At 30.6% G+C, this 19583-nt stretch overlaps 1 protein-coding gene across 4 annotated transcripts in view; it reads left to right on the forward strand.

Annotated features, from left to right (window-relative positions):
- LOC126847706 (small conductance calcium-activated potassium channel protein) overlaps positions 1-19583 on the forward strand; it is a 168364-nt gene that overhangs the window by 99852 nt on the left and 48929 nt on the right. The gene's annotated exons all lie outside the window — the stretch shown is intronic.

Genomic DNA, 19583 nt, shown 5'->3' on the forward strand with positions numbered 1-19583 from the left:
ATTGTGAGCGCTTTGAGACAGCTATTGCTTTAAGTCCGGTTCAACGGAGATGTCGTCCGACAGTTAAATTGATTAAAAATGGAATTAAAATTAATTCCCTTCAACGGTCAATTAAATACAAAGCAACGACCGTGAAACGTCCTCGTTACGATACTATTATTGTATTCTATTTAAATGGAAGTCATACAGAAATAGGTACCATTGTCCGTTATTATATTATAACATTAAATAGCAAAAGATGGTGGAAAATTGATTTGATCACGTTTTTTAAAATTTTAAATCTTAAAGGTTTTGACATATGAAAACTAATAGAGTGGCGATAAAGTGGCAAATAGTTTTGCCTAAAGACGGTCAACCTTAAATCCACCCCCGACTATATAATGTCAGCTTTAGAGTTGTGTCCGCTTAATCCTTTTGAAACTATCATGTAAAATTCCCTAGTGATTTGACTGGATGTCCAAAGCCTGTCTCGTTATTGTCCATGAGTGTCACGAAATTGATTGTAATATATTACACGGTAAAACGGTAGTGACCGGTCAGAATATACTCTCCCTACTATAATAATTATGAATCGATTAATAAATAATAAACATGGGTTGTGCGTTACGGAAAAGACAGTTATCCCGACCCCTAATGTAGTCACGTCATTAAACGCAAATAGGGAAGTCGGAAATTTATTTTTAATTAATATCTATACACGAACGCAGAACAAGTTTTCTTCAAATAAAAATAACTCTTATTTTAAATGTATAAAATTGAATTACTAAAATCGGGTATTCCGTTGTTTCCTGTAATGTTACTCCATGACTAGAAACCATGTAATAATCTACTGTAAAATTATAGTCAATAGGTAAATCAAAAACACGCATAGCTAAATCAATATTTACCTAAAGTGATATTTAGACAAAAATAAAATAATTATGAAACCTACCGTTTTGTTCAAAATTTAAGTCTTATTATAATAAAATATATCCGTTAACGTTTAAACACATTAAATTATTACGAAATATCATCTCAAAATAATATTTTGCTTTTACACAGTAATTAACTTCTCTCTGGACACGAGCAAAAAGAAACTTTGGGTGTCATGGGACAAGCGATAGAAGTGAAAGGTCTCTTTTTTTTTAAACTGTACAAAGTTGTTATCAATTATTTTAAATGGCTTTAAGATAGGTACTGAATTATGGACGTCCAATCGCTCAATGGTAAAAACAAGTGACCAGTTAGTCCAAGGTTCGAATACCGTTCACACACAATAAAGTTACCAACAATTGTTTAATTATTTCTCAAGATCCGTAACTCTTATTTCCGGTTACTTCTACTTCCGAACGCTTACATCCGTAATAGTTTTTGCTCAGTGCGGTATAACCGTAGTTTCTCTTAAAAATGTAATGTCGAAACTAAAAATAGAAACTTTTATACTTAAGCTATCTCGAAAATGCTCGTTATTTGACATTTTGAGGGAGAAGGTATGTTTTTTTTTATTAGTAAATACAAGTCCTCCTATTTATATTAGCTTCGAGATTAGCCTGTTCTTTTTGTCATCTATATATTGTTCATATTTTTAAACTAGACTACGTTAATGGGCAATGGCAAAATGTTTGATTTCGTCTTTACATAGCTAAAAATAATGTTTAAGTGGCCGTCGTATCGAAATTTAGACGAAATAGATCGTTAAACTACTGCCGACCCATGAAATGGATTATTTGTTTGAAGTGCATTTGCAGTTAATTTGTAAACACTAGCTTTCTTTTTTATTTTCTTGGCTTCATTGCGCGAAAATCTAATAAACATTCGATAAACTTTTTTTGTACTCGATAATAATAAACTACTACAATAATGCGGGCGGAGATTACGATGTAGTTCTTCTATTTGAGTTGTTTATGAAAATGTGCCGTCTATAATATTATTATGTACTTCCGTAATAGTTTCCAATAAATAACAAAATCAATATCCGACGAAGGAAACAAGTAAACCTTTCGGTGAACTGATCATTTTTAAAATAGCTTCGTCTGAGATGCTGAGATGTTGTACCTCGTTCCCCTAGTCGACGACGCGTTATAAATAATTATAATAACACCTACACTATCCGCCTAAAGTTATTGCAATGTGAAATCAGAATAATAACCGACCAGAGACAATAATAGAGCAACAGAAAAAAAGTCTTTTTGACAAACAAAATTAAATTAAGAAGTTTTAATGTCACATGTTATAATATTATAGTGTACAGAATCGTTAATAATAATAAAGGTGCTTTTGAGTAGGCGTAATTCAAAAATCTAAATTATTTCCAATGAAATGTTGAAAATGTGATTTATTTAATTATTAAAATACATAATATTATTTACAATAACTATTAATTATTAACTATCGATGTTGTACCGGCTACAGACTTCGTTAAGGTTATTACAGCCATAATTTATTGCGGCAATATTAATACCGAACTGCGATCGCAGCTTTAATTGTTTTTTGCCCATACCGCCTTTATGGTATGCATAATATATAAATAATCTGCACAATACTACGGTTTGTCAATTAACGCGAGGCACGTGGAGAGTTGTTTTTCGTTTGCACCACGTTATTACATTGGCTAAATTATAGTAGCATCAATTTACAAGCTACATTTGGGCTTTTTGTACGTGAAACTTTAAAAATCATAGAAATACTCTTATTATTTATATCCTATGCCAAAATTAAATCTATAATTTCCGAAATAAGTACATACTTGCATTGTAAATCTAAAAAAATTTATATTTATATTCCCTTTAAATCTTAATATAAAATAGATGCCACCCAAAGTGTATCAGCTTAAAACATTTTTTACCGGGCTTTTTCTTATTTCAATCCTATTATAATAAGAAAATCTAGGAAAACGAAAAATATGTTTAATACTAAGCTTGGTAAGTTATTTTCCGTTCAATCTATTGCTACTTGTCCGATAATGTGTACACAAATTTGTATTAATGAATATGTGTAACGTTAACAACGGTGGGAGGTTGCTTTAAGACAATTTGTACAATAAAAGCAAAAGTTAAATTATACCTATGATCAATGTACTAGTTGACAGTTGTTTACAGTACTTTACAATATTGTAATAAAACATAACACCACTTTTAAACTACGCTATTACTATTAGTAAATTTAAAAGTCATACCAATTTTATTTTTAGATTTTCTAAAAAAATTATTTAACAATATTATAGTAATATTAATAAAATAGTTTGATAATTATATTTACAATGTAATACATTTTTGTTACTTTAAATTTCTTGCATGAAAAATGTATGATGTATCACCTATGAAATGAACATAATACTGCTACAACATTAAGAAACATAATATTGGGTTTTTAAAAATAATATCTTTGCATCAGTATATTTTCCCCGAAAGTCATCAAATCATAAGTACATCGTAAAATGTTTGAAACTTTATACTTAGCTATTACTTTTTAAGTTATAACTAACTTTAAGTCATTACCCGCCTAACAATATTTACAAATTTTCTTTTGAGTTTGTTTTTTCTTTGATGAACACCGTAGGTGGTAATTTTTTAATCTTGGCCAAATTAGATATTTTTCAGTGGGGTATTATACAATTATGTTCAGTTAAATTATAATTTAAAACTTTCGACATCGTCCCGAGCATATCTCGTTTATACATGTTGACTTATTATTACAAACAAGCGAATTAATTAAACTCTCAAAAATGTGCTTAAAAACAAATATGATAAGGGAATGTTCAAGTAATTTTACTTTTTTTAATTTTATTTCACTACCTTTTATTTGTAAATCTATGCTAGGTATATTCTTTCAAATGTTGTACAGATTGAACTTTACAAAACTTTAGTGGTGACTAATTCTGCCTCGTCGGGTCTGATGATAATGATAATAATAACAATAATGATAATAGTTGTACCTCGGTGGCGTTTCAAGTTTTCGAGATAACGTTTAATGCTAATAGTACTTCAGTTTAATACAACAAGTATTTTCCCTGAAACCCGACCGCGATTGATTGAACGATATCGCGGCGTTACGTTTCGTTTTCCTTAATGCACGCAATTTCGAACCAAAAAAAAAAAAAATCACAAAAAATATCAACCGTTTACAATGGACAAACATATATTATTATATAATAGCAACAGTAAAACCGAGATGTTCCTATGCGACACACACACCCTTGGCAAATATCATTCCGTTTATTGTTGATATTTACCAAACACCAGTACGATTATTATTATTATTGCACTGCGGACTTTTAATCAAAACAATTTAGACGGGGTGAAATACGATTATCGCATTTGGCAACAGTGGTAAACAATAATATAAGGGCGAGTGTTATACTCTAAACGACCGTGGAGTTCCGAGTAAACCGCCACCATTTGCAGTGTACATTAGTGGCGGTGACACTAAAACCTTTTTTTTTTTATATTATCGTCGAAATTACACATTTCGCGACAATTATTTTCAACTAGTTTTTCGTGCAGCCAAACGTGTGACCCGTGTTAGGCGATTTCCAATAAACCGGCGCCGGCGGTAGCTGCTATCGGATCCACCATCTTACTGCACACCGAGACCGCACTGTTTACACCAATAATTATTGTCGTTTAGCAACTACACCATAGGCAAGCGCGTGCCGCCGTCGAGGGTTCGGTTATCTTCATCTGCCGGTCCTTTTTTTCTTTTTAAGGGTGGGTCGGTCATAAATCAAGCAATTCCAAGTTACCACCTCTCCGTCACTTACCACCCCCCCCCCTTTTTGGAAACGCTCTTTCATTATGTACTCGCGTATAATGTATAATGTGTTTCGCAACGTGTTTTGGGTCTGCCGGCATCGCCATTGAGTTTTTCCGTCCAATTGTCCGACTTAGGTGGCATCGTTGTGTGTATCTGGTCTTTAGCCACGGCCCGACCGCGCTTCCTTTAACCCGTTATGAAAATACAGTGCGCGTATCGTTATCGTTTGATAATTAATGTTCATGCACATTGTACATGGCGATGGAAAGCACAATATATACTCCAAGGTCTCCGTCCCCGAAACGTCGAGCAGACCTTGTCTGTTGTAATAACGAAACAAAAAAAATGTACCCCTCCTAAAACTGCGTCCATTTATATTATACTCTCTTGATTAATTATTCGCTCAAAATACAATTACGAAACTGAAAAATTGAAATTGTCATTGAAGATATAATCCAGAATATAGTGATAAAATAACATAACAAGTTTAGTAACACATTTAAAAATAACAAAAAAATTTCATAACAAAAAAAAACAACATACAAAATATATAGTGAGATTAATATTAGAAAACTTATTATGAATGTAAACTGAGAGCAAATTGTAATATTTTGGCCAATTTTGTTTGGGAATAATATTAATATTTTCACCGCTAGAAACGATTAATTCTATCGACCAAATGTTTGATATTAATAATACAACTTTGTAATGCTAATTAGATTCAAAGCGTTTTTTTTTTGTATTTATAAAAGTCTACACCAGTGACGTTCTCATAACCGGGACACTACTATGTTATTGGTTTTATTAAAAAAAAAAATAAAACGCTTTATGCACGTCCGACGTACGTGCTCGGCGATTTTATACCATTAAAATTTTTCTGGGTAAAAAAAAAACAACAAAATCACAATATTTTCATTGATTACAATATAATAGTCATAGTACACGTCGTGTATTTGTTTCTAAGCGCTTTGTTATTGGTAGAGGACAAAATAATTTATGATATATTTAAGCGAAGCGAATTTACCAGCGCAGAATTGCTCGATAGAACGAGTTCGTACATCATATAATTGTCATATACACATTGCGCAGTAAAAATAACTGCTGTAGTAAAACTTTTATTTAATGTATTCTTTCTTTTGTTGTATTATTATTTTTATTTTTAAATGGAGTCAATAAAACCATTTCGATTCGCTAGCTGTTCCAAAAAAAAAATTAAGTTCGACCTACATTTTCATTCTGTTTTGCTTCTGCCTTTTAAAATACATTATAGGAATATATCGTGCTGATCGTTTTTTTTACATACCACACACGCTTTCAGGCATTATGGACCTATATTACTCGATACACAGTTACGGTATTTAATAAAATAAAAACTTAAAATGACGATTAACCGAACTTAAAAGAAATAGTAACGATAAAGTTCATCCGTAAATACATAGTTGATCTGTAACAGACGTTCCCGAACAGTACTGTACTTTACAAAATAAATAATACCTAATAATGTTTCAACTTTTCGGTGTGAATTATTTCGTTTGATATCTAAACTTTGTTGCTATATTTATTAGCTAGTACCTATATTTATAAATATACCTATATATTTTATAACATATATTGAGAAAAAACAACAGTTTCGTGAAAACATTTCGAGTTTCTTTTAGTTAGTCCATAAAAAAAAATGTCTGTGAACACATATGGAAGTTATACTATTCCAAAAAATAATTTACACAGGAGCGGCTAAAGCGAAACATCTGCGTGTTATTACATAGAAACAACACTAAAGTCAATTCTTACATCCGTCTTAACAATGTATAGTTTAAACTTTAACATTTAAACAATATTGTAATCAAAAGATGTAACTAAAAAAGCAGATAGTGACCAAATAAAATAAATTTTTTTTTAGACCTCTGATCAAATCCACTTTTTAACTCGATCTAGTTTATGATTTTTGTAAAAAAAAAAAAGGTAAAAATATGATGTATAACATATACCTATATATATTGTATATTACATTACACAATTAAATATTACTAACTCCATGCGTCATTTTAACAGTAAAACGGTCTTCAACTGCCGACACGACTGCGTTCAGATCATACACAAATAAAAAAAAACACTTCAATCATGTTATTGTCCAATTGTTATCTCAGAAAAACTGGCACGACATAATATATAATCTTGTATCTTTAATGTATACATAAGGATTTGCTAGAATACCTGCGCAAGGTTGTAAAACATGGTATTCGGATGCATGCCACATTAAACAGGGGAATATGAATATCTGAAAAAGAGGTACTATTATATTGTATTGTTATGTGATTCTCAGACAAAAATAAACGCGAAAACCACACCAGGATAGAATTGTAAACGCACAGACAATACTTGCAAGTGGGATTATTCGTGCTAACATATTATTGAATATAAACAAAGTTTTTGTATATTTTTCTACCTCATAAGAATATATCCGTCAAGCGTTCATGATGACGTAATGCCGACGACAATATAGCAAAATATGAAAGAAAAAAAATAGTGTCACTTGGTCCGTAATCTTCCCTTCTAGTTTTATTTTTTCGACAAACCAATATTATATAAAATACGTGAATGTGTTTGCATAAAATTAATTATGGTGGAAAAATCGTTTGATTAGTTTTTTGAGGTAAATGGTGTTTTTATTTTAGGCTATTTTTTTCGCTAATAAGTTTTGTGTGTACAACTGTTGCTCGTGTTGTTTCACCGTACCATTAAAAATTGAGTCACTTCACACATATGTTATGCATAATATTATAATATACATGTATATTCGTCTCTCCTTAGTCGTCCTTCCGGCCTAGTTCTAACGTATAACAGAGTGCCGCTTTTTAACGAAGCAATTTAAATTAACTAAAGAGAGCGTAAAAAAAAAAATAACCAAACAAATAATAAGGGTCCAGACTCGAGAGGGATCTAATTACCTCGGGAAAGCCGGTAACGACTAACAATTATAACAATATTTAATGAAAAATGTATATTTAAGGTGAACAATTAATGAAACTCTAAAGAAACGGACTTGGCATGTATAACGACTTCAAAGACAATTCTCTACTTTGGCCATGTTATCCCGCTGCCTTACTCTGTCCTATCTCTTTATCTATCTTGAGTGGCACAAAGAACGACAATATTGTTATGTATATATCCATGAACTTGTGACCTTTATGCGGCGTACTGTTACCATAGTTACCGGGCGATCTGCGATCACTGGGCATGTATATATACAGAGTGATTTTTTTATCATCACAAATTGAGTGGCCTATGATAAAACAATAGCCTTGTATATATATAAAAAAAAGCCAAAACAGCAGTAGTCATGCTATGTTGACGTACAAAAAATAAAAATAAAAATACACAAGTGTATAAGTAGCGCGAGATTTATTATAAATAATACATCTAAACCACATATAACCACGCATTGTATTATGGTTAGAGGTACTTGTGTTTAACGATAAATATAAATACAGATAGCAAACTTTATCGCTCGTTCTTCGCAACAAGAAAAAAAATCCCTTTTCTATCAGACTCCCCTCTGTGCTCAAAAGTGTAAATGTCATATTAGTTTCATAATTTTCGATTCTATCCATGTTGTCATTAGTTAGCTGACGTTTCAAACCCATTTCGGGGTTCATATCAGAAAAATAGTCACCGTCGGGAATATACTCGTTCGGACCGACAGCTAACTGATTTGACAGCAATCCAAGAAAGTTTTAATATATTCATATGGATTATACCTTCATTCGGTTTATAGTATCTAGTATCCAATAGTTTGAACAGTAATATGAAATTTCTATTGTCAATATATAGTGTCACCCTCTTAGCCCTTATAAAAAAATAATTAAACTTCACTTAAAAACAACTGAAATGCGTCCAATAAATACCCCAGAATACGACTTTTACAAAAGTAATTTTTAACAAACTTTTGCCTCGGAGAAAAATAACTTTAAAAGTTTTATAACTAGAAAAACTTAAATAAAGAAGAAATATTTCTTCTCCTTTAAATTAGTCAACATATTTAAAATGGCTACTAGAGCAATTTTTGTCTAAAATTGCCTATCTTTTGCCCCTTAACAAATAGCCCTTTCCATTCGCCTTAATTTTTTAAGAAAAGCATTAAAAAATAATAATACTTTTAAGATAAAACGGTAGAGACATTTTGTAAGTATATATTTTTATTATTGACTCTATATATATAAACGACATTATTTTAAATTGTTCCACTCAATATTTTATTTGGTTTAATTAATAATTGAGTTTTTTTAACTACTTCACTAGTTTCATCCCCTCCCAGATAGATAATCTAGATATCAACTTTCGATTTTCAAATAGGATAAGATTTTTTTTTTTAATAATGATTCAAAACTAAAAAAATTTAAAGGTAATTAGCATTTTGTATTGGTTAGTTATTAATATTAAAAGGTTTAGAATACAAGCGCATTAACAAGTTCATATCAGTTACAAATGATGACGGGTCACACTTACTTATCAGTTATCGCATAATTTGTGCAAACAGTCGAGACACAAAGTCCTAGTGCCTAAGGACCAAGATGTCTGAGATGTCATAGGTCTTTAGGAATTATTGTAAATAAACGTGATAAAATTACATTTCAATAAAAGCTTCTATGCAAATCTGTAGATAAAAAAAAATATTTAAAGAACAATAAAAGCACAGTAAATACAGAAATGTTAAACAAAGAAAAAGTTATACCCAACACATATCTATAGTAATAAAGCTAAAAAATATTCTATACAAATTTGGTTTTTTTAGGTACTTTTATGTTAAAAGATAAGCAATACTTGTCAATTTAAAGGGGAGAAGGTACATTTTTTAAAATTTTTGGCCTTTTAAAGTACCTGTTAGCCGTTAGGTATCATTTTTTATCTATCGACTTTTTACAATGTGAAGAAATTATTGCGCTGAGAGTGTCCATATGCGAAAAAAATAAAAACACATAATTGTAAGAAAAATTTCTTCTCAGCTCCGCACCAAAGCTAAAAAATTCTAAGATTTCTAGTATTTTTTATTTCGTAAGCCACGCAGTTTTTTTACAAGAAACACGTTTAATTAAATCTCCAATATTTTTTTAGGAAATAAGCTTTGGTCTTTTTTATGATATCGAACGATTTTTTCCCATTTGCTACCCCTTTAATCACCTGCCGCTTCCCGAACCCCAGAGACCTTCATAATATTTCACTTTCACCTCATGAATACACGTATGGTTTTTCCTTTGCCGCTGTCGGAATCGGCGGAAAAGCGTGCCAAAGACCTTCAGCTGATATGAATTCGAATTAGTGTTGAATTGCTCGATCGCCTAATACGTATCTGATCCTTCGTACAAAGTTTAGGTAGACACTAAAAATGATTTTTTTTTTTAATTCAAAACTTATTGTATAACACATAATTTTTATCCAAAATGAAAAACCGAATACTCAACCATTGTAATTACATTTTTTTTTTAGCTTCTCACAAACTTATATTTATTGTACTGTCATCTAAGTAAAATATAAATTTTTTTTACACAATTATGTGTTCTTGGAATATTTAATATATTATTATAGTAATTAGTAGAACTACTAATTATACTAACTATTATAATTAATATTAAAGGTTTGAATAATAATTATAACAAACAAAATTAAATAATATGATGTGTAACGCATAACAATTATAAGTATAGGTAAATGGTGTACACAAAGCATAAAATACGCTCCCTAAATATGACTTACTGATTACTTATGGTGTTTTGTATACAATTATTCCAACGGTAATAATTCCTATTGTATTCATTACTTGTTAGATATTCCATAAAAGTCGGATCCAGTTCCATAAATGGTATAAAGTATATTCTACTGATCAAGAAAACGGATAATTTTTAAAATGTTATTCTTGGAAAACCATAACCACATAAAATATGCCCTTATATAACAAATATAAGTCCCTTAAGTTTAAACTACTCGTCTTTCATACGTCTAGTACTATTAGGCGCAATCCCAATAAAACGACTTTAGGAAGTTATGAAAAAATATAAAGTCTGAATGAAAAATTTGGTAATCAATGAGGAGTCTCTATCTACTGGAGTTCTAACGGGTACGCCTTTATGATATCCAATGGGCAATAGAGTTGATAAAGTATAATATTTAAGGAATTTTGGAATAGAGCAATTGTACTTATACGTCAACTTCAGAATGTTGGAGATAATTACAATGACGGCCGTACATATCCTATAACTAGAAAATATTATATGACAAAATAAAGAATTACTCGAATAAAAATAGCACGCATGTACTTGTGCATGCTGATCTGTTCGTGTTTCGTGCTACAGAAATATAATAAAAACCCGACAAGGCATGTTTTGTCTAAAAGTAGCGTTCTCTCGCCATTAATTTTTGTAATGTTCGTCGTGTCATATTTTGTAGACACGCCCAACATTTAGATTATTATATATGACAAATTAATAATATATTATTTACCATTTACAATAGCACGATTCCTATTTTCTATTTAAGTTTCCAATAGTCAGTTATGTTCCGAAATTGGTTTTACTGTTACTATTTGGATTTTTATTACAATTTTTATCATAAATCTACAAGGGCACACCTTTTACACGTTTTATTTCAACTACAATGAAAAAAAGATTATTAATTTGTGCTACTAATTGATGGGCAATTTTTGACTCATTTTTATTTATTAAAATTAGATATATTGTTTTTAAGAATTATTTTTGTATTACAAACTAGCTGAAGCCAAAAACAAATATTATAAATGCATTATTTAGACAAAATACCAATACTTTTGCTATTAAGGGCACACCCCTTGGTAGTTCAGTGATTAACTCCTACTACATAATTGATGATGTTTAATTATGATGGTTACTATTGAATATAAAATGTAAGTCATTAAAATACTAGAATATATTATTTTTCAAAGACACAACAGTATCTTAATTTCGTCATAGACCTTTTTCATGTAAATTACAACTTTTAATAATTCCTGTTATTATAATATATTTTGAACGCTGATTTTTCGATTTTTATAACTACACTACAACTCTAATTCTGTCATTAGATTATTCTGAAGCTGTAGTGATTGGTCCACCCCCTCCCCAGTTTTGATGCAAAATTAAAGAGCGATGGGAACACCTACGCACGTACAATCTTGTTTCTGTTTTTTTTTTTTTGTAACGTTACAAATAACTGTGTACATTAACGCCTGTTATCTTGCCGGTGAATTCGATACACAACGTGCAAATAAACAATAATACATATATTTAAATTTAAAATATGCGAACGCCGTGTGCGGTGTACATGTGGGCAAAACGGCTGTGTGCATTACCGGTGTGTACATTATGATACACGCATGATCCCCGTCGGATGATAATCAGTACAAATAGAGCGGTCCTCACGTTCTTCTGCCACTGCAGCCTAAGTATTTTACTCGATAATTCTTCGATTTATTCCCTGCTGGGGGTGTCGAGGCACGTATACGAAATACCCCGAAGCTGCACCGTCATTTCGGTATTGGAATACCAAGTAGGTTTCCTCTTATTTTCATTTTTACCGACGCCGCATCAATCCCGTGTTATTACACATACACGCAGAGCGACGCTACTTGTATTATAATATTATTATACTGTATAACGGTATGCCGTATAAGGCGTCCCGAGCTCCGGTCGTTGTCGTAGTATGACAATTACCAATAACAATAATAACGCACTTCGAAAACGACCAGAACGCGTCAGTTCTTATCAATAGGGTCGTATAGGTACTCAAATCTTAATTAAACGCGATGTCTCAACGAATTGGATTCATGCCAACAGTTCTTGGTGTGCCGTCGCCGATAAACCCTTTAATGCTCTGTTGAGTGACACTCGGTCCAGTCTTGAGTAAAGACGGTCAAATATCTAAGCTCGTCTAGAATCAATTTGTAGCGCTTTTGTGAACGACGCGGTGCTATCGTTATATGTATTAACGTTTTTGGCAAAAGTAGTTAGTTGCTGTTAATATGGCTCCAGCAAAATCTAGTACTTTCTGCACGCTAACAAATTCTACTCGTATAAAAAAAAAAACTCAAAACAAAGGACTGTGTCAAGAGTTGGCTTACTTGACATGCGACATTCTAACACACGCTTTCGTTATTGCGATTCCGCTGTCATGAAATTCTCAAGGCGGTGGAAGTGAATAAATTTGTTTTAATTAAACACAACTCCACACCCTATCTGAATGCCATCTCTGATGTAGTATACCATCTACAGTACGAACAAAATCGTTTTGCTATAATTGTAAAATGCCAGTTACATAATACTAAAAAGCAGTCGTTTTTACCTAATATACAAAAGATCAGTTGTTTTACTAAACCCCTAATTTGAGAAAAATGACACGTTCCAAAACCACAAAACAATGCACTGTGTACGTATTTTTTTATTTTACCTTATATTATGCTGTATGCAGTGGCGCAACTAGGTGTTTTTATTTGTTTATCATTATCATAAATATTTGTATGAATAATTATGTAAGTGTAAATATATTCAGATGCAGTCGAGAGCATGGACATATGATGTACCTTTAAGGTGAAATTTTAATACTATATTTTAGCACCTCTATTTCCATAAAGTACAAAACTTAATGTAATCATTCATCCGTTTACACTAATTAGGGCTAATTGACATAGGGCAAGGGATGTTGTAGTATTCCAGCCAGTCCGTATCTGAATAGGTACATTATTTACTGAGCAATGGGCATTAAAATTGACTTAATTTTCGCTTTATTAAAACTAATAAACTTAAGACAATTATCAATAAATGTACTTAGTTAAACGTTATCATAATATTATTTAAAATACTCAAAGAAACAGCTAACAAAAATTCACTTTTCTGACGAAATAGTGAAATCATCAATAATTTTTTCCACTTTGTTTCTTTCTATATTTTAAATGGCTATGCTTTACAAACAATCTTGATGTAATGAATTTAGCAAGAATTGTTTTATTAATTTTTTTATAAATTGGTTGAAGTATGTTTGAAATATTTACATGGCGATGCCAAAGTTTTGGAAACCTTTCATCTTCTATCTTCATGGTTAAATTGTATGCTGGTTCTGTGTTGTTCAATTCGCTGCTGCGTGTAGACTGGAGCGATCGTCTCCGCGTTCGTGTATTACATCCACGAGTCATATTTACCTACTGATTTTTTTATCTCAGTAATAACTTATGTCGAGGAAATAAATAAATAAAGGATAACAATAACATATTATGTTATTGTAATAATTATACTAATTATACTACTATAAAATAAAAAATCTACTAGCTGTTTATTATGAAAATTATTTCTTTCCCCATTGGTGTTTTTTAAAGTTTAATTTGTTTAAAGTCTTTTTTCTTTCCACTTTAAGATTATACAAATTGTGAGAACCATTTGAGTAAAATACCTACAGCTGTCATACACTTAAATGCCTTGAAATTCTCCCAGAGAGGTTTATAGTTATGAATGACATTACAATGGTTGAATATAACTTAGTTTTCTCTTAATGGAAATTCTCTTTAAAACAATATGCATATTTAGGTTTACTCTAAAACAAAAATAATAATAAGAAGAAAATACAATTATAACAACATGACGGGTTTGAAAAATTAGAATATAAATAAATATCTGCAATATTACCTCAAAACACTAAAGTGGCTAACAATATGACGTGTTTCTACGTATATCAGGATTTAACTTCCATAACAAAATTTAAAATGTTTTTTTTTTTTAATCTTGTGGTTGTAAAAATAGTATTTTATAATTTATTAAAATAAATTATGTTTTTATTAACTTAACTCTTTTTATTTATTATTGACCTTTCTGTCTGAACATTTATTTAGGATGGGATACTATCAGCGGTTTTCATGAATACAATTTTATGTTTTAAGTTCAGTAGACAATATCAACACTATTTTATTTAAATAACATTACTTTAATACAACGTTAAATTATATTTTTTTTTTAAGATTTCGTTACAAAAATAATGTACTCTAAAACTCGTGATAACATACCTAACGTAATTGTCAACAGTATGATATAGTAAACAATATGCAATCCAGTTAATGTTTTCTGATCAGTTATGTAATTTATAATATATAAAAAGTATTAGTATGACTAGTAACGATATACGGTATTGCCAATTAGTAAACGTGTATGGCTTGGTAGTATAATGCTGTAGGATGTCGAGCGAGGATTGGAGTAATAATAAGGAGAGAAAAAGAGACAGAGGAGTAGTACAGAATGTATACATAATATGACGCTATGGAGTAGTAGCTATTAATTTTAACAATAAGATTTTGTGAACTTAAGTTTACAAAGCTTAGGTAATCAAGGTAAATATTAAGGTAATCAAGTTGCAAACTCTATCGCTTCACAAAAACACACATGTTAGATTTAGTATGATTTCGGTTCATTAACTAAAACATACTATCACGTTTTTAACATAAAGGAATACACTGTTTACAGTAAAAAATAGTTTACTTAATATATGTATATTTTGAAGGGTGGAAGGGTAATAATTGTAAACACTATATTATTTATTAAAAGCACACATTTCAAACGAATATTATGATATTGTTATGAGGTTTTGTTACCCTGACCTACTCAGTAAGATTTGGTTGGTTTAGGATAACCTATATAATTATCGACATGAGATATTTATTGTAGATTTTTAATTATGCGTTTTAATAAAAAGCATTGCCATTTTCAGCAAAGATATGTTATGTTATTCTATATGGTATACATTTGTTAGTAGTAGTTTAACGCCTCTGTACAATATCATATTGTATTAGTATATATTATTGATTTGAATAAGACAAAATAAGCTATGGTAGTATAATAGTTTCCATAACTTCGATTTGCTTTAACTTGACTCAAATGCCTTTTCTGTTTTTGAACTTTAAAAAAATGAATTATTTATTATATTGGATTCGAGTTTAGAAGCCATTAATTTTACATCAAAGTACCATTCTAATTTGTTTTGTGTTTTTTATTTTTGCCATACTATTTGGCATAGTTCCCGCACTACGCTTTTCTTTTCACGTGAAATATTCTATACAGTAAAAAACTATACAAAAGATAGATACGAGTTGTTTAAAACCTTGGGAAAAAGTAGCTAACAACAAATAAATGACCATTTTTGTATAAAATCTGAACTGTAGGAAATACTAATAAAATAAAATTTAGATTTTTGTTTTTCAAGACACTTAAGACGACACTGTATATTATTATCAATACATTTTTAAAACACTGATACTGAAATCTGATATCTGAAGTGTAGTAAGTTATACTATTATTTTAATTCCCTTTTTTTCTAACTTGTTTTAGAAAATAATCCATTTATTATAATTTATAATACACTAAGTGATATGTCTGATAATGTAGGTTTGAATCGGTTATAAGTACAAATGACGATTTTTGGCCGATTTCTTATTTTTTAATTTTTAACTAAATATACAATTTATGTAATTAAATTTATCTTACAATTAGTAATTTTTTATTTTTTTCTAAATTTATACAATAATTAAAATTAAATGTATGTTAAGGTTAGTTTTTGATACTTCGTCTGTTGAACTCAGCAATTATGTGAATTGCTAATTTGGAGAAAATTTGTATCTTTCCTGCTGTTGGGCCAATGTGGAAGATTGGTTTAATCAGATGAATTTCTATTTTACTTTATCTATTAAAATGAAGCATTGAATTTTTGTTTGTCGGCAAAATGTAATCTTTTTTAACACGACTTCAGATTTACGTTACCTTATTGTTCTGTTGTTTCTATTTCTTTAAGTGTATAATGTAATTTATCATTATAAAAGAAGGGGGAGGAAGTATATGAGGTACGAGGAGACATGGATTAGAATGTTTGAATCACAAATATATATATATATATATATTGTTAGAGAACGTACTCCCTAAATATCCTATCCCTTATTATTATATATAAATTATTCCCACATACCTTAGGTCTTAAGGATGAATGGTCCAGCAGCGATATGTAGGTTGAGCAAGGTCTTGAATTATAAATAAATTTAATGTACTTATTAGAAAAAATGTATATGATTAATGTTTCTTTGTTAACACAAACACTCGTTGTCTCTTTATGGTAGTGACGTATTTTTCTTGTTTATTATCAACAAGATACCTTCAGTGTACATAGAGGTTTTACTATTATTGTAAAATGAGTATCTATATTAAATACGTCTTATTTAATAGCCGCTTTTCCTGCTAAGCATCATTTTCACTACGTATGATGTATAATCACACCGCTCACGTCAGACCTCAAAGTGATAACTTCTTGCCAAACACTTTTAAATTACTTTAGCAAAAGCTTGCACGTTCCAAAACACCATATAATCGTATCTTATGATGGACAAACAAGGCCGTATAAAACTTCCAAGCAGTCCTAAGTGGCGTTAATCGGATCGTATTTGCTAATGCTAAGAGATAATTAAATTAAAATAAGATATATTTATCAGATAGGTTACCTTGCATGAAATGATAAGTCAAGGTGTTTATTGGCAGAAAAGAACATGCAAACTGAAGTGAGAACCTTTGAAAAACACAATATAAAAGATGCGGTTAATGTAAAAAAGAGATCAGTAGATCAATAAAACAAACCCCGCTGACTATGAGTCAATTAGAAGCTGGCTGTATTGATCGACTGACTGGACCTACAGAATACTAGTATATATGTATATGTGTCAGACTGTCGTCGTCAATTGTTATAATAATAATTAATAAAAATTAATAAAAACAAATTCATTTGTGTTGACGAAATAAGTACACGTACACTAAGTTGAGTTTAAACAAGAAATGGTCGTCGGGTCCAACGGCGTTCCTACTGACCAACAGGCCATAGAGGGAGACGACGCTCGACCGACGACTGACTAAGACAAGTGGTTAGAGAGAACTGAATTAGTAAAACAGGGGTTGCGGTCATATGGTCGTCTTTTGTATGCCTTCGCCAGATATCGTTATGAGTTCACTGGTTATTTTAGAAATAACTAGTCATAGGAATGGAATGTGAAGGGGAGCTAGGGCGGTATATGTATACGTCATTTTCTAACTCTGTGATTGGACAAACTCTATCTACATGTGTTTTGTTATATTTTATAATTAGCATAATATTACAAGTTATTATTCGGGTGCAAGTATTGTTGTGTGCATACAATTATATAAAATGTTTGATACCTATTATATTATATTTAATAATTATGTGCAGACATGTTATTAAGTGCATACAATCTTATGGTGTAAATATATAAATATTAATAATAATATATAAAGTTGATATAAATATATTACAATAATCATATACAGCACTTATGATTACATTTAAAACTTTTATGTAAATATATGTAATGAAAATGTAAGTAAATCTGGTAAATGTTTCTCATTAATATAAATGATCAAAATAAACGCACTAATTTTCTCCATTTAATTAATTTTTGTTCAAAAAGTTCAAAAGTGATGTTATAATAGAGTCGTTTTAATCTGTAAGCGGTACTTAAACTATATTTGAATATGACATTAAATAATACCTACATTAAGTTTCTTTTTATTCAAACACAGGTATAATATATAACCAGAGCAGTTATAAATTCCTTAAATTAAGAAAGTCACAAGATGTCTTGGAAGTTACCGCATAGTTTTCAGTTTTCGAAATAACTTTTTTAATTTTCCTTTAAAACTATTCCAGTGGGTTGTAAACGTTCTAACGGCTGTGATTCAAAGTCCGTTTTAGTATTAGACTTTTGGTGAAAACGTTTTTTGGAAATTTACAATGAATGGAAATGTTATTCGATGATGTAATATATAATATACCTTTTTGTTGGGAGCGTTAAAAGAAATAATAATGTTATAATAAACGATTTCAGCTCATTGGTATTCAAATTGGACAGTATAGTATAAAAACCGACGATAAATTTCGGGACGGCTCGGATTGTTTATTCTCACTTAAAATATACTTGGGAACCGGCCGCGGGTGAATAGATTACCACGAGATTTCCATCTAGCTTTTGAATGGCTTGGAAACAAAAATTATGCAAGGCCCCGGCGTGCCATTTGCCGTGGCGGCACAGTTAATTTCTGTGTGTAAAATTACTCTTATCTCGAACACGCTTATATAAATTATATTCTTTAAAAAAACAAAACACTAGTTGTATAATTATTTTTAAGACAAGCGGTTTGAGTTACCTTTTCGGGTTTTATACCGTTGTTTTAATATCTCTGTCCTAATAATAATTTCTTTTGCCAGTTTAAAACTAATCAAAACGATGCATATTATAGATAGGTGCTTTTAACTAATAATTTAAACTGTCGAATTGCTTAATTATATTATGTATAAGTACATTGTACATTGTGTACGCACAAGGTTGTTAGCGAAATGATTGTATTGCCGTCCTCAAACTGCAATAACAAACTTTCGTTACTGGGGCGACATCGTTTTTGCATAATACGTTTATATGTATATTAAATACTTTGGAACGGGTCCAACAAAAACATAATCAAATCTCTAAGGAACATAAGCCAAAATGTAACTATGAACTTTAGACTCGACCCTCGGTTTTCGTTGTAACTTATCGCCGGCGATTATTTTTTCAAATGAAAACACTCGCCACGCCTCTACCCAATTTCTCAGTTCCAACACGGTTTTAGGGGTAATATTTTTTAGCCCTCGTTTTCTCTCCTATACTACTACTGTTTCCTTTCGCTCATATCCGCCGCTGTCCCGGCGTGTTCTTATATTCTCTCAGATTTTTTCTTTTTCGACCCGTTCCATTTACCTCGTTCTATATCGCCGAGCATCAT

This window comes from Adelges cooleyi, unplaced genomic scaffold (genome assembly GCF_023614345.1).
Source record: "Adelges cooleyi isolate 19-005CV unplaced genomic scaffold, UGA_ACOO_1.1 ACOO_flye_CR_arks_rails_tigmint_CR_PRNA_1, whole genome shotgun sequence".
Taxonomy (NCBI): Eukaryota; Metazoa; Arthropoda; class Insecta; order Hemiptera; family Adelgidae; genus Adelges; species Adelges cooleyi.